General features: G+C 42.1%; 1 protein-coding gene across 15 annotated transcripts in view; it reads left to right on the top strand.

Annotated features, from left to right (window-relative positions):
• Positions 1-7,093: 7,093 nt before the first annotated feature.
• CNOT1 (CCR4-NOT transcription complex subunit 1) overlaps positions 7,094-15,030 on the top strand; it is an 83,855-nt gene continuing 75,918 nt past the window's right edge. For all 15 annotated transcript variants that reach the window (XM_060398360.1, XM_060398356.1, XM_060398361.1 and 12 more), the window contains exon 1: positions 7,094-7,192. The gene's annotated coding sequence lies outside the window, so the exon portion shown is untranslated. The remainder of the gene's footprint in view (positions 7,193-15,030) is intronic.

Here is a 15,030-nt window from a genome sequence, read left to right as displayed (position 1 = left end):
TCTGTCCGTGGAATTTTTCCTGACAAGAATACTGGAATGCATTGTCATTTCCTCCTCCAGGGGATCTTCCTGACTCAGGGATTGAACCCAAGTCTTCTCCATTGGTAGGCAGTCTTTCCCACTGAGCCACCTGGGAGGGGTGGCTTGGCACCCCTCAAAAGGGGAATTTGGAAGACAATATTCAACTTACTGCCCCCTCCCCACTTCAGTTCAGGATATCGTGTAAGTTTATTTCTCTAAGATGACAGTAGAGATGGGTGCTAGGTAAATGATGTTAAGTGTAAGCTGGGGGCAGAGGGATTGAGACAGCGCACAGAGAAGTCTATAGAACTAAAGGAGAACTATCTGCGAAGGCAGGGGCCCAGATGGGCGGAGGATGAAGAGCTCAGACTAATGGTGCAGGTTTCAGGCAATCGTTTCAAACATACAGGTCTGTAATCAGGGAGAACATAGAAAATTAGGGCAGAGTCACACAGACTCTGCCCGGCTCAGAAGAATTCCATCAATAGTCCTAAAGTCCACACATCTGTCTACAGCCCAAGGCAGGTTTATCAGACCTGCTCCAGCTTGTTTGCAAGCATTCACTCAATGTAAAACTAACCACAAGCTAATCATGAACCAGAGGAAATGCTTCACAGCTTTTCCTTTCCTCTCTTAGCTTCTTCCCTGTTCACTCATGGAAAGAGACAGAGAGATAAGCAATCTTTAAAAAAAAAGTCACAAGTTTCTACACAGTCTTTGGACAGAATCCCCTGTTAAGGAGAGGATCTAACAATTCAAATGTAAACTTAACTGGAAAACTCCAAACTCATGGCAGTATTTTCAGAACCTGTGTCACTAATTTATAATACCCCTGTCAGATGATGCATCACATTGTTTTGGCTGGAAAACTGTCTGGTCATTCCTGGATCACTGAACATGACACTTGGGAGATCACCTAGGCACGGGGGTTTCCAGCTGAAGGCTTAGAGGGCGATAACTGGGAATGTACGCCATGAAGTCAGAAAGCTTGGGCTGCAAGGCATGCCTTGCCATTGACTAGGTATGTGATCTTGGGCAAGTGATTCACCTCTCTAAGCCTCAGTTTTATGATCTGTAAAATGGGGTCCCTATCCTACAGGGTCTTGAGGTATGGATGAGATAAAGCATGTAAAATTTTACCTTAGAGTATAGTACTTGATATATTATTAGTTAATAAACCTATGTGCACATAAGGACCCCACAGTAAGTCCTTGCCTTCCTAGGGGTCCACAGAACACCAAGTATCCTCAAGTATTGGGGTCACACCCAATATCCTCAGAATAATGAAGGGGGAAAAAGAAATACAGGGAGGGGAAGTGACTTTCCCAAGGTTATACAGAAAGTTAAGGGCACAGCCCGGCTTAGGGACTGGATTTTTGAATTCTTCAATGGCCTTCATAGAACATGCCTCCTTGTTCATCCCGCATCAGGGTAGAGGCACCGAATTCATATCAAAGCTTGGGTGCCCAGGGAGCCAGAAGGTTTTGGAGCTAGGCAGTGGTGATGGACTGGAAGGAGGTCAGAATTCAGACTTAGGCTGTCAGTGAGTAGTTTTGGATAAGACAGTCAAAACTACTGTAAGTTGAAGCTACTGACTCTCTGATAGACGGGACTGAAAAACAAGAACATGGAATAAAAAGGTCTTGTATCTCCTCTTTCAGTTCAGTTCAGTTGCCCAGTCATGTCCGACTCTTTGCGACCCCATGAATCACAGTACGCCAGGCCTCCCTGTCCATCACCAACTCCCAGAGTTCACTCAAATTCACGTCCATCAAGTTGGTGATGCCATCCGGCCATCTCATCCTCTATTGTCCCCTTCTCCTCCTGCCCCCAATCCCTCCCTGCATCAGAGTCTTTTCCAATGAGTCAACTCTTCACATGAGGTGGCCAAAGTATTGGAGTTTCAGCTTCAGCATCATTCCTTCCAAAGAACACCCAGGGCTGATCTCCTTTAGAATGGACTGGTTGGATCTCCTTGTAGTCCAAGTGGACTCTCAAGAGTCTTCACCGACATCACAGTTCAAAAGCATCAATTCTTCAGTGCTCAGCTTTCTTCACAGTCCAACTCTCACATCCATACATGACCACTGGAAAAACCATAGCCTTGACTAGACAGACCTTTGTTGGCAAAGTAATGTCTCTGCTTTCTAATATGCTATCTAGGTTGGTCATAACTTTCCTTCCCAGGAGTAAACATCTTTTAATTTCATGGCTGCAATCACCATCTGTAGTGATTTTTGTAGCCCCTCAAAATAAAATCTGCCACTGTTTCCACTGTTTCCCCATCGATTTCCCATGAAGTGATGAGACCACATGCCATGATCTTTGTTTTCTGAATGTTGAGTTTTAAGCCAACTTTTTCACTCTCCTCTTTCACTTTCATCAAGAGGCTTTTGAGTTCCTCTTCACTTTCTGCCATAAGGGTGGTGTCATCTGCATATCTGAGGTTATTGATATTTCTCCCAGCAATCTTGATTCCAGCTTGTACTTCTTCCAGCCCGTCATTTCTCATGATGGACTCTGCATAGAAGTTAAATAAGCAGGGTGACAATATGCAGCCTTGATGTACTCTTTTTCCTATTTGGAACCAGTCTGTTGTTCCATGTCCAATTCTAACTGTTGCTTCCTGACCTGCATACAGGTTTCTCAAGAGGCAGGTCAGGTAGTCTGGTATTCCCATCTCTTTCAGAATTTTTCAGTTTATTGTGATCCACACAGTCAAAGGCTTTGGCATAGTCAATAAAGCAGAAATAGATGTTTTTCTGGAACTCTCTTGCTTTTTTGATGATCCAGTGGATGTTGGCAATTTGATTTCTGGTTCCTCTGCTTTTTCTAAAACCAGCTTGAACATCTGGAAGTTCACGGTTTAGGTATTGCTGAAGCCTTGCTTGGAGAATTTTGAGCATTACTTTAAGCACCTCCAAACATTTTTTTTTTTTTTCAAACATTTTATAACACAGTTTTCTGCAGACCTCAAAGTCTCAAAGTCCTTTGTCTTCTAGGTATTTTTGCCTCCACCCCAAGCCAATTCAATAAGGCTTTTGTTTCCTAGCACTTACATATTCTTCTCTAGGCTATTTTAAGAAACAGTTAAAAGAGTTTATATAGTTCTTCCAGAGTCTGGTATGCACAATTAATTGGGGGGTGAAGGATTGGAAGAAGGCTGAGCAAAGAGGCCAGGTGAGTAATTAACAGCTGGTAAAAATATCATGTTTCTAATTATGTTTGAACCCCAGAACACATAATTGCTGAGTTACAAGGTGATTCAATTCTTTGTGAAGGTCTCTAGTAAACTACTTTGTCTGGGCATGACTTCCAACTATGTCTTTCAATAAAATGAAAAAAGTATACCAGGTGATCTCCACTAACCCTTCCAACTGGAAAACATTCTATGCATCTCTCTCCTTTCTAGTGAGTATAGAAGCCACTCAGAATTCATGATAACACACAGTTGAAGACCTTTGATCTCCAAGCTATTTATGTGGGAGTCCTTGCAGGTACTAGGCTAAGTCCCCAAAACAAGTCAAATCCTAGGAGTAGTGTTGGTGTAGCTGGGGCTGCGAGTTTGGGGGTGGGAGGGAGGGGTTGGCAGTGGACAGAAGGGTCTCCCAGAGCAGCCTTAGGGTAAAGATAAGCTGAAGTGGGGAAAGGCAACTTAGCTTTATTTCATTCAACTTACTTTACTTTAGGAGATTTATGTCTAAGACCAACGACAATTCTAGTTGTAGAATTACAGCATTGATCTTAGATAGCTGACCTCTACAGGTATCTTTTTTAAAAAATATATTTTAAATTATACAAATGAAACATGAATACATCCTATTTTCAAAAGTTCGAATCTATGGTAATAAAACAAAACAAAGGTCAATCTTGTCAAAGCTATGGTTTTTCCAGTGGTCATGTATGGGTGTGAGAGTTGGACTATAAAGAAAGCTGAGTGCTGAAGAATTGATGCTTTTGAACTGTGGTGTTGGAAAAGACTCTTGAGAGTCCCTTGGACTGCAAGGAGATCCAACCAGTCAATCCTAAAGGAAATCAGTCCTGAATATTCATTGGAAAGACTGATTTTCAAGCTGAAACTCTAATACTTTGGGCACCTGATACAGAGAACCGACTCATTGGGAAAGACCCCGATGCTGGGAAAAATTGAAGGCGGGCGAAGAAGGGGACGACAGAGGATGAGATGGTTGGATGGCATCACCGACGCGATGGACATGAGTTTGAGTAGGCCCTGGGAGTTGGTGATGGACAGGGAAGCATGGCATGCTACAGTCCATAGGATTGCAAAGAGTCAGACAGGACTGAGCCACTGAACTGACTGACTGAAAATAAAACAAAAAGCAAAAGCTCCCATTACCCTTCCTCATTCCACTTCCTACCCAGGGATAACCAGTTATGTCAGTTGGGGGAAATGGCGTTATCTTTTCAAATCTTTTAATACACTTATTTACAGGTAAATACAAATATAGTTCCTTTCTCCTACACAAATGGTAACATACTGATTATGCCATCCGTTTTTGGTTTTGTTTTTCTTATTCTGCACCTAACGATTAACAATAAATCTTCGAATCATTCCATATTAGTACCTACAGACTTATAGTTTTAAAAAACTTTGCGGTATTCCATACTCTTATTCATCTTCTTTTCTATTGTGTCCAATCTTTTAGGACCTAATTAACCCCATCAATTAATATCTTTAAATATCCATCTCTGTACAAATTTGCAATATTCACCTGTGGAGTAAATTCTTAGATATTGGATCAATGGGTCTATGCATTTTCAGTTTTGATAAATCTGGCTAAAATTCTGCTATCCGTTGAGGTTTCAGCAATTTTATACAACAAGGTATAGGAAGGACTTATATTCTCATCCTTGATTCCCTGGTGGCTCAGACAGTAAAGCGTCTGCCCACAATGCAGGAGACCGGGTTTCGATCCCTGGGTTGGAAAGATCCCCTGGAGAAGGAAATGGCAACCCACTCTAGTACTCTTGCCTAGAAAATTCCATGGATGGAGGAACCTGGTGGGCTACAGTCCCTGGGGTTACAAAGAGTCAGACACGACTGAGAGACTTCACTCACTCACTGGTCTGTTTAAGGAATCTTCTATCACTAACATTATAATGTTTTAAATCCAATTCTCCATCGCATGATTTTTCAACATTTATTTTCTCACGTGTCTGTCAAGTGCCAGGCACTGTGCTAGGTGCTGGGATACAGCTATGAACAAGACTGAAGTAACCCTTCCGCTTATTGTACATGGGGTCCTTGGGTATCCTACACGTATTTGAAACCACCAGATACTCAGTTAAAGTTTGCTGGAAGAGTTGGCGTTCAATGAAGGCAGGTGTCAAAAAGTATTTTTAGGAGGTTAGAGAGATCAGTCAGTCACAAAAAGACAAATTATGCATGAGTCTACCTGTTCAGTTCAGTTCAGTCGCTCAGTCGCTCAGTCGTGTCCGACTGTTTGCGACCCCATGAATCGCAGCACGCCAGGCCTCCTTCTCCTGCCCCCAATCCCTTCCAGTATCAGAGTCTTTTCCAATGAGTTAACTCTTCACATGAAGTGGCCAAAGTATTGGAGTTTCAGCTTTAGCATCATTCCTTCCAAAGAACACCCAGGGCTGATCTCCTTTAGAATGGACTGGTTGGATCTCCTTGCAGTCCAAGGGACTCTCACGAGTCTTCACCAACACCACAGTTCAAAAGCATCAATTCTTGGGCGCTCAGCTTTCTTCACAGTCCAACTCTCACATCCATACAGGACCACTGGAAAAACCATAGCCTTGACTAGACGGACCTTTGTTGGCAAAGTAATGTCTCTGCTTTTGAATATGCTATCTAGGTTGGTCATAACTTTTCTTTCAAGGAGTAAGCGTCTTTTAATTTCATGGTTGCAATCACCATCTGCAGTGATTTTGGAGCCCAAAAAAGATAAAGTCTGACACTGTTTCCACTGTTTCCCCATCGATTTCCCATGAAGCGATGGGACCAGATGCCATGATCTTCGTTTTCTGAATGTTGAGCTTTAAGCCAACTTCTTCACTCTCCTCCCTCACTTCGCTGGATACAGGTGACCACAAAATCTTTTTTTAACCACAAAATCTTAAAAAAGATGTTTCTACATTTTTTTCTCCCGACAGCAAAGGGCATAAGTATTCCTTCTGCTACCACTAACAGGGACTAAGCCAAACAAAGAACCCGAGAGTTTCCTATTTCTCCGTAGGGAGTGCCTTCTTCCAGAGGCAGAACTAGACAGGAAAGTTCTCCTGACCGGAGCATGAGAGGACCAAATGGGACTACGTTCTCCAGAATGCATTGCTCTTCCTGGGGCGTCGTAAATGAGGGAGGAACTCGCACTACTTTTGCGACAGGGATGGGCGGAGGGGGAGGACTACACATCCCAGGATGCAAAGCGCCAGAGCGCTAGTTAGAGCCTCGCTTGCTTGTAGTTTTCTGGTAACCGGCGTTCCCCGCCAAAGAGACGCGGGGCAGGACGGGAGTGTTTAAGATTGGGAATCCCCGTGGTCTACCGGACACTTGACACTTCGAAAGAGAAAGGAGAGTACTGGAAGGCTGTTTTTCACTCTAACTCATAATAGTTCCCGCGCAAGGTGGAGAAGGCTTAAGGGCCCCCTCCTTTATTTAGTGTTTCTCAGAGGCTTTGCCAGACCCCCATTGGTCGAGGATCTCGAGGGCAGGTGGGAAGTCCATGAAGCCCCAAATCGAAGTTATCTGCTTCTCCCCATTGGCCCTCGCCTCGAGCGCAGGCGCGAGGGCTCCGACTCCAGTCCCTGGGGACTGGTGAACGGCAATTGGCCAAAGCCCGCGAAGTAGGAGTCTGGATTGGTAGTTGCTAGCAGGAGCCTGGTTTCTTCCTTGACTTCTGCAAGTGATAGTGTGTGATTGGTTTAAATCCGCGGGCACCTGTCGATGATTGGGCGGGAGCCACAGGCGGGGTGCGCTCATTGGCTGGTGCTGGGTCCATCCCTTCTCGGGCGGGCAGCAAATGATGAAATAGGAACGGGGAGGGGAAAGGCCGCGACGTGAGCGCGCGACCTCCGGCGCCATTTTGTAGAGAAACAAGCGGAGTTAACCGAAGAGGGGGTCTAGGAGAACCGGAGTCGGGGACCCAGGAGTTTCCTGTGTCCAGCGCCGTCGGAGCCGCTTGAGGTGTGGTGGGCTGGGGTCGGGTGCCGAGGCCGACAGGCGGTGTCAGCTACGGAACTTGGGTGCCGGTGCGGGAAGGAACGGGGGTGGTCCCGGGGCCACTGGGAGCGTTTCCCGGGGCTCCGAGGTGTGAGGGGCAGTCGGGACGGGGAAGTGGCGAGGCGGGAGAGGGCGGACTGTCTCCCCTCGGCCCGCGGAGTCTTCGGCCTCTGGAGAGAAGAGGGCTTGGTGAAAGCTCTAGGAAACCGAGGGCAGAGCGCGGAATGAGACCCGGGATTGGCCCCCCCTTGCCCGGGCCTGGCGGCTCTGAGGGCGGTGTTGGCGGCACTTGGGGGCGGCTGGGCCCTCGCTTCGCGCGGACTGCACCCTTCGCAGACTCCACGAGCTTCTCAACTGCCGGATGGGTGCTGCGGGCATCGGCCTCGGAGGCCTAGCTCCGGGGAGGCGGGGGGGGCGAGGTGCCCGTGTTCGGAGTAGTTGCCGACTCCGGGTTCCTCTCGGTGGACCTGGAGCTGCCAGTCCCCCTCCCCCGCCCCCAGCACGTTGTCAAACCCCGGGTGTTTCGGGTGTCCGCCGGTGGGAGGGGCGGGCGGGAGCGAGCACTTCCTCATTACTTCTTGCCACAGGTTTTGTTCCACTCGCGCGCCCGGGCGCTCACTCAGTCTCCAGAGTCGGCCCCCACCCACCTGGCTCAGTGTCTGTTCTGTAGTAGTGGTGCTACTCGCCCAGGAGAAGAGCTCTCGTAGTGAGCCGAGCATTTGGGAGGCCTCCGTGAGAGATACTATGGGTCTCCAGGGGGTTACATAAGGCCAAAAGCACAAATGTTCTTTTTCAGTCCCACCCCCTCTGCAGATTTCACCCAAGTGGGTTCCCACAGATGAGTACCCTTCCTAGGATTAAACTTTAATGCTTGATGTCTGTGGGTTTGGAGATGTGTTTAAAATAAACTTTGAGCAGGAAGCTTTTCCCTTTGAAGTCACTCAAACATCACATATTTTAGGACTCTTAAAAGTTTTTTTTCCTGAGAGTATTAACTCTTAGTCTCTCTTTTTATTTCTCTGTAATTCAGTTGCCTTGGGGAGTTTAACAGTTAATAACTGAGTGAGCATAGTTGGTTACTTTTTGCGGAGAAAATTCTGAGTGTTTACCTCGTGACAGTCCGTTTGATAGGAGTAGGGATACACGGATGGAAAAATGATTGGACAAATACAAAATCAGGAAGTAGGTCAAACAGATTAAGAACAAACTTGTTTATGTAGAAGTATTTGGGCTTAATATCCTCAGGTTGTCATATCTGTCCTTCCAGAGATTTGGCAGTGTAGTATTTTAGCTCTTAATAAGATATTTGGTAACAGTTTAAATTATCCTGTTTTAGGACATTCCAAATTGTTACCTTGTCTAAGGAGAAAATGAGCTGATGATACATAACGTTGTAGGCATCTAGTTGTGCTTTGAAATGGTCGCATGATAATACTTGTTTGGAGAGTTGGTCCCTTTTCAACAAGTGAAGGGTCCCAATTCCTTCCGTGGAAACAAGGCAGAGATTTGACCATCAGTAACAACGTCTTACCCTCTTCTTGCCTAAGATTGTAATCTTAGCAGTTTTAAGGCACCTTTTTCTGGCATTATTGTGGAACAACTGAAATGCTTTTGGTTCCTAACTCAAATGGATCTCTGGCTTAGCCAGAGAGAAATACAGTCTCTTAGATTTCTGCTGGGGTTTTAAGTACTGGTCTCTTTAATATGGATCTTGTCAGGCTAAGTACCGTAATGTCCTCCTAACTTTGGGTTAAGTCATTAAAAAAAAAAAAACAGAAGAGGAAATGCTTATTTCTTGACAGTATGCTTAAAGACTAATATCAAATTTGCTTGAATGTTCCTTTTTCCAAGTATATTTTTGGTTAGCTCCTGATCTAGTTACGAGAAGTTTCTTTTTAACCAACTTAAGTTTATGAATTTATGAACTTGAATCTTTATTTCATTCTACTGTGTAACAAATCTTTGTTACTCAATACTATGGAAGAGAATTTACCTACAGTAATTTAAATTGGATGCCCAGATTTTTCAAGACACTTATTTTTGGTAAGATGTTTATGATTCTTGAATTGTCAAAATTTGGAGAAGGCAGTGGCACCCCACTTCAGTACTCTTGCCTAGAGAATCCCGTGGATGGAGGAGCCTGGTGGGCTGTAGTCTGTGGGTCGCTAAGAGTTGGACACAACTGAGCGACTTCACTTTGACTTTTCATTTCCATGCATTGGAGAAGGAAATGGCAACTCACTCCAGCGTTCTTGCCTGGAGAATCCCGGGTCGGGGTGGGGGGCTGGTGGGCTGCTATCTGTGGGGTCACACAGAGTTGGACACGACTGAAGTGACTTAGCAGCAGCAGCAGTACCAGTCATAAACTTGGTGTTTGGTTTTTTTTTTGGTAAGAAAGCAAAACTAACTTGTAAGTCATTAAAAAAATATTGGTTGAAGCATTTAACTGGCCCTCTTTCCAAACTGAACTTCCTGTGGGGAAGTTTCAAAATGGCATCCTACTGAGTCTTATTTTAAGACCTTATATAAAGAAAGATCATGCAGTTCCTTTCCTATTTGCTCACAATGTTTAAGAAGCATATTTCAAAGCTAAAATGGGCTCAAATCCTTCATCCTTTTATGTACACAATAGTTAATTTTAAGGTACTTTTCATTCATGTATTTGCGGGAACGTAGCAAAGCAAATAAAACAAATTATTCGTTGAAAAACTCGTTTGAGAAGTCAGTAGAAGTGTAGACTTAATTTGAAATCCTGTGTTAAGATTTGAAGGAAATACAGCCTTTGGGAGTATGGAGTATAGGTTTGAGAAATGCATTTCTGGAAAAAAAAATGCATTTCTACCTCTAGGCTAAATTAGAATGTTGAAAGAGATGTTAAAGTGTCTGCAGTGGAGGTGTAGGTTTTGTTGTTGTGGGTTTTTTTGTTTTTGTTTTGTGGTGTTGGACTAATTATATGAAATGTAAAGTGAAAGCATTATTTGAAAGATACCATTTTATTGCTCTTAAGCTTCCTATTAAGAGCTCAACACTTCCCCTTTTAGATAATTAGTTTGAAAGTTTGTCACCTTGGATTTAGAGCTCTTAGGTTTGAAATGCAGCGGTACTGTTAATTTTTTTGTGAACTCATAATCAGAATAGTTACTTCTTTGTTTCAGACCCTGTCTTTTTTGCATTAGCTTTCTAACTGATCTCCAGTGTTTTTTGTTTATTGGATTTCTTTATTACATAAATAATACATGAAAATGTTGTAAATGTAAATGATTCCAGGAATGCAGTTAGTTTTTTATATTAAAGACAAATTGTCTACCAAGTCATTGGTTTGAATCTAGGCATTCTGTACTCAAGTTTTTCAGTACTTTGACCTATCACTGTGTAAGTATTGACCCCTCTGTACTCATAGCAACATGTTACTAACTTACGGCGTAGTTAAAAGGTTGTTGCAGAGTGGTTCCCAAATGCATTTTTGCCCCTATTATCTGGAGTGTCATCTGTAGTTACCAAAACACTACCATTCCAATTCATATCCACATGTACTGTCTATAATCTTTTCCCTGATTTCCCTAAGCAAAATTAATTTCTTCTTCCTCTTGGCTAGATTCACTTACCTGTACCATATATTGATTTGTAAGTTTTCTATCCTACTTTGTAGTAGGTAAGGAGTCTCTCATCCTCCAAACACATACAGTTGTCCTGAGTTGTAATTGAATAGTGCTTCCATTTGTTACACTTGGGTAGATTTATTGAACATGGCGTTCTTGGAAAACCATATACCCTGGTTTTTGTTCTTTGAGGGCACAGGCTGTTTCTCTTCGAGCTATATATACTTAAAATTCAGTTGACATCTTTTAGAAAGTTAAACTTTGAAATCTAGTCATACAGAATTAATGGTATGTTTAGAAAATTGAAGCCCAGGAAATTGAAGTGACTTCCTTAGATTAGTGTTAGACCAGATTTTCTTACTCTAGCCCACTGTTGGTTCTGTCTTGCCATACTACTAAAGTACAAGGAAAACTTTGATCGTTCATCAAAAAGGTGAGGATAATCTATGATCAACCACTTATTTTTGGAGGACAAGATACAAAATTTGAGTTTTTCATCTCTTCAGTGTGAAAAAATATAAAACTCAAGTATGACAGAAAAGATAGTCTTTTCTGTTACAGTTATTGAAAGTGGGCATTACTGAACTTCAGTGTAATAAACTTGTATTTATTTCTTTTGAGGCCTTCAGAGGATGAGTGGCTTTAAAAAATTTCCTTTTTTTACTTAAATTTTAAAATGTTCTTCACTGTAAATGGAGTTGTGAGACATTTGAGTAAGTTTTCTCTTGGTGTAGTTAGTTTTAAGGCATAGCTCTAAGAAGAGTTCTCTTATTTTTTAGCAGTCTTAAATACATGGCATAGCTTTGTAATTTTGCACATGTTACTGGGAAGATGCTTCTGAATATTTGATTTCAGATCAAGAACTGATTCTTTTCTGATTTTGGAGTAAGCATGCTTTTTGAGCTCTTTTCACTTTTTATAAATTGTTAGTTGCTAACACTGAACTGAACAATTGTTTATAAAGTATGCTGATGTATGGATTGTAGTCTCTTAAAAGTGTGAAGAGACTTTCCTGGTGGTCCAGTGGTTGAGACTTTACGCTTCTACTTCAGGGAGAGCTGGTTCAGTCTCTGGTTGGGAAACTAAAATCCCATGTGCTGCATGGCCATAAAATAAATAAAATTGTGAAGCTATCCACACAAGGCTATTAAAATGTTTTTCAAGTTAGTATTAAGATTCCATTGCCTTGAGTAAAATTAGCATATTTGAAGTAAGTCAACTCTTGATCAATTTGTTTTTATCCTTGGCAGAGCTTTCATTTCAAACCAATTTATTACCTGTCGACTCTTATGCCCTTGAATATTTCCTTATTCCTTGCCAGGTGGGTTCTAAGAAAAAGTTTTACACTAAACCTTTCTAAGCCTGGGAATACACAGTTTGGGGGTGTCCACAATTTGAATTACTCATGCTGGTGCTCTTTGTTCTTTAGGTAATGAAGAGATATGGATACCATGTATAGTCATTATGGCATGAGTATTTTAGGAATAATCCTCTTCCCTTTTCAGACAGTTATGCTAGATGTTACAGAAGTTGAGATTGTCAAAGGTAAACTTTAAAAATTCCTTGAAAGTATTTGATTTTTGTCTTCTCCAATCACTAAGCCCTCAAGGACTGGCAACTACAAAATGTTGGTATGATAAATTGCTTTAGTATACTAACCTAGTTTTGGGATATGTGTATAGCTTTTTAGAGTTCTTCTGTGTTTGGGTTTCAGTCACTAATTCTCTTAATGTGCTATTATCTACTTTGCTTTCTACCCTTGGCTCCCCTATGGTTTATTCTCATCTAGAGTGATTCTTACATTTTTATTTTATTTATTTATTTATTTTTATTTTACTTTACAATACTGTATTGGTTTTGCCATACACTGACATAAATCCGCCACAGGTGTACATGAGTTCCCAGTCCTGAACCCCCTCCCACCCCATATCATCTCTCTGGGTCATCCCAGTGCACCAGCCCCCAGCATCCTGTATTGTTTCTTACATGATAGTATACATGTTTCAATGCCATTCTCCCAAATCATCCCACCCTCTCCCTCTCCCACAGAGTCCATAGAGTGATTCTTATATTTTTAAAACTAAGGTTGTGTCTTCTGTTCAAACTGTTCATTGATTCTCCATTTGTCTTTAGTAAAAGCCAAAGAAAGTCCTTTCATCATTAGCCCTGCCCTGTATCTTCTCATATATTCCACCTTCCCCCCGCCAACTTACTCTCTCCCTCCCTAAGTTTACTTCAGCTACAGTTGACCTCCATGTCTGTCTTTTCACACATTTTTCCTCTCTGAGGAAGCCTTTGCATTAACTGACAAGTCTCTCTGCCTGGAACATTCTTTTCTCAGATGTGTTCATGGCTAACTAAACCCTTCAACTCCTTAAAATCTGCTTAAATAACTGCTTTCTCCATAAGACTGACTGACCACCCTACTTTAAAATCTATGGCACCCTGCACGCCCTTCCAACTTGGTTCACTTTACTTTGCTATTTTTCCATAGTATGTAGTGTCTTTTAAAATATGTTTGATAATTTTTTATGATTTTTGTTTCTCTCCCACAGTGGGAATGCAGGGATATATGGCTGTTCACTGGTGTAGCTCAAATACCTGGCACATAAACTGTTTCTTGGATAAGTTTTGGTAGCCACTTCACATTAGCCATATACTATTTCCTACCACTTGGTGGATATGAGTTGTGCTTGACTTTATGTTGACTTTGTGGAAAGCCAAACTTGAGGTGTTCACATTCTAGGGCCCACCCTGCAGAAAGTGGATGGAAAAGCTGTTTTTTGAACAAGGGCACTGTTTATGTTTGGCAAAATAGTTTATTGGTGGTGCTGTTCTCCTTCTTTGCAAGATGTCTATTGCATCTCTCCTTCGCACTGAATTCCAATGACTGTCTCATTCATGTTTCAAAATGCTTTTGGAGACAATATTGCTTCCTAGTTTATTCCAGTGAATACCCTTTTGGGGTTCAGGTTTGTTGTCAGGGTTATTTTGCTTACTTTGTATTCATATATTGTTGGGATAAGTCACAAATTTACTTAAAATTAATTTTAATTTTAGACTGGCATATGTGAAACACTACATATAGAAAAGGAATACCATGTTTCACTGATTCTAAAACATTTTTAACATTTTAACACCTCTGGAATTGAGATGTATCATGTCAGAAGAAATATTACCAAATAAACTTTGTAAGTGATAACATAAAATAATGATCACAATTGTTATCACAATTGAAGACAAACCAACCTAGAATGAGATTATGGAAAATTATCTCCACCTTTGATGGGTGATGAAGGTGGAAGAAATGCAAATTTTTAATACATTTTATTTCCTGATAAGTCTAGTCAAATTGTATTTTAGAAACCTAGAAATGGAATACTGGTTTTGGACTTAGAAGGGTTATGGAAAATTTTTGCTGCCCTCAAAGCTAGTTGTTTGGTTAGGAGTGGAGGCAAAGAAGAGATAGGAAGCAAACCCAAGGTCTGTCCTCAGGAACTGATGAAAAGATAATACACATGAAACAATAGTGAGCAGTGTGATTAAATTTTAACTACGCAGCATGCGTACTGAAGGGAAGGGGAGATGGGTCAGCACTTCAACTTGTAGACCATCTGATGTATTTGGAAGGGTTTGGAGGGACTGGGGCTTGGGCCGGGCCCTGGTCTTATTACCTAATGGTTTTATCCTCTCTATGGAGGAGTCTTGGCCTGTCTCCTGGTGACCACTAATGTCCCTCTCATGGAGGTCATTAGTGATCTCCTAGTAATTTTGATAATTTACAATAATTTCTTTTTTATGCTGCCAAATATATGTCATAAAATCCCTTCTCCATGGTTTTCATGGACTATTATTGATGTGTTATTTATTGGTTGCTACACGATGAGTTTAGAAATAGCTAAACTCCCAAGTTTACCTATTTTTAAAAAATTTTTTGGCTTTTTATTCAGAGGCACAGCCTGGCTAGATGCTTCTGACAAAGTGTTCTCACAAAGTTGCAGTGCAGGAATCCATAGGCCATAATCATCTTGTGCCTGAAGGATAGTAAGAAGGGTCTGAAGGGTACAAGCTTACTCATGTAGCAGTTGTCAGATCTCAGATCCTTGCTGGCTGTTGTTTAGGAGGTATCAGTTCCTCGCCATATTGCCCTCTCTGCAGGGTTACTCACAACATGACAGCTTGCTGCTTTCTCTCAGAGCACAG

The sequence above is a fragment of the Ovis aries genome, chromosome 14 (genome assembly GCF_016772045.2).
Source record: "Ovis aries strain OAR_USU_Benz2616 breed Rambouillet chromosome 14, ARS-UI_Ramb_v3.0, whole genome shotgun sequence".
Classification (NCBI taxonomy): domain Eukaryota; kingdom Metazoa; phylum Chordata; class Mammalia; order Artiodactyla; family Bovidae; genus Ovis; species Ovis aries.
Note: the sequence above shows the minus strand (reverse complement) of the source record. Positions and strands in the feature narration are given on the sequence as shown.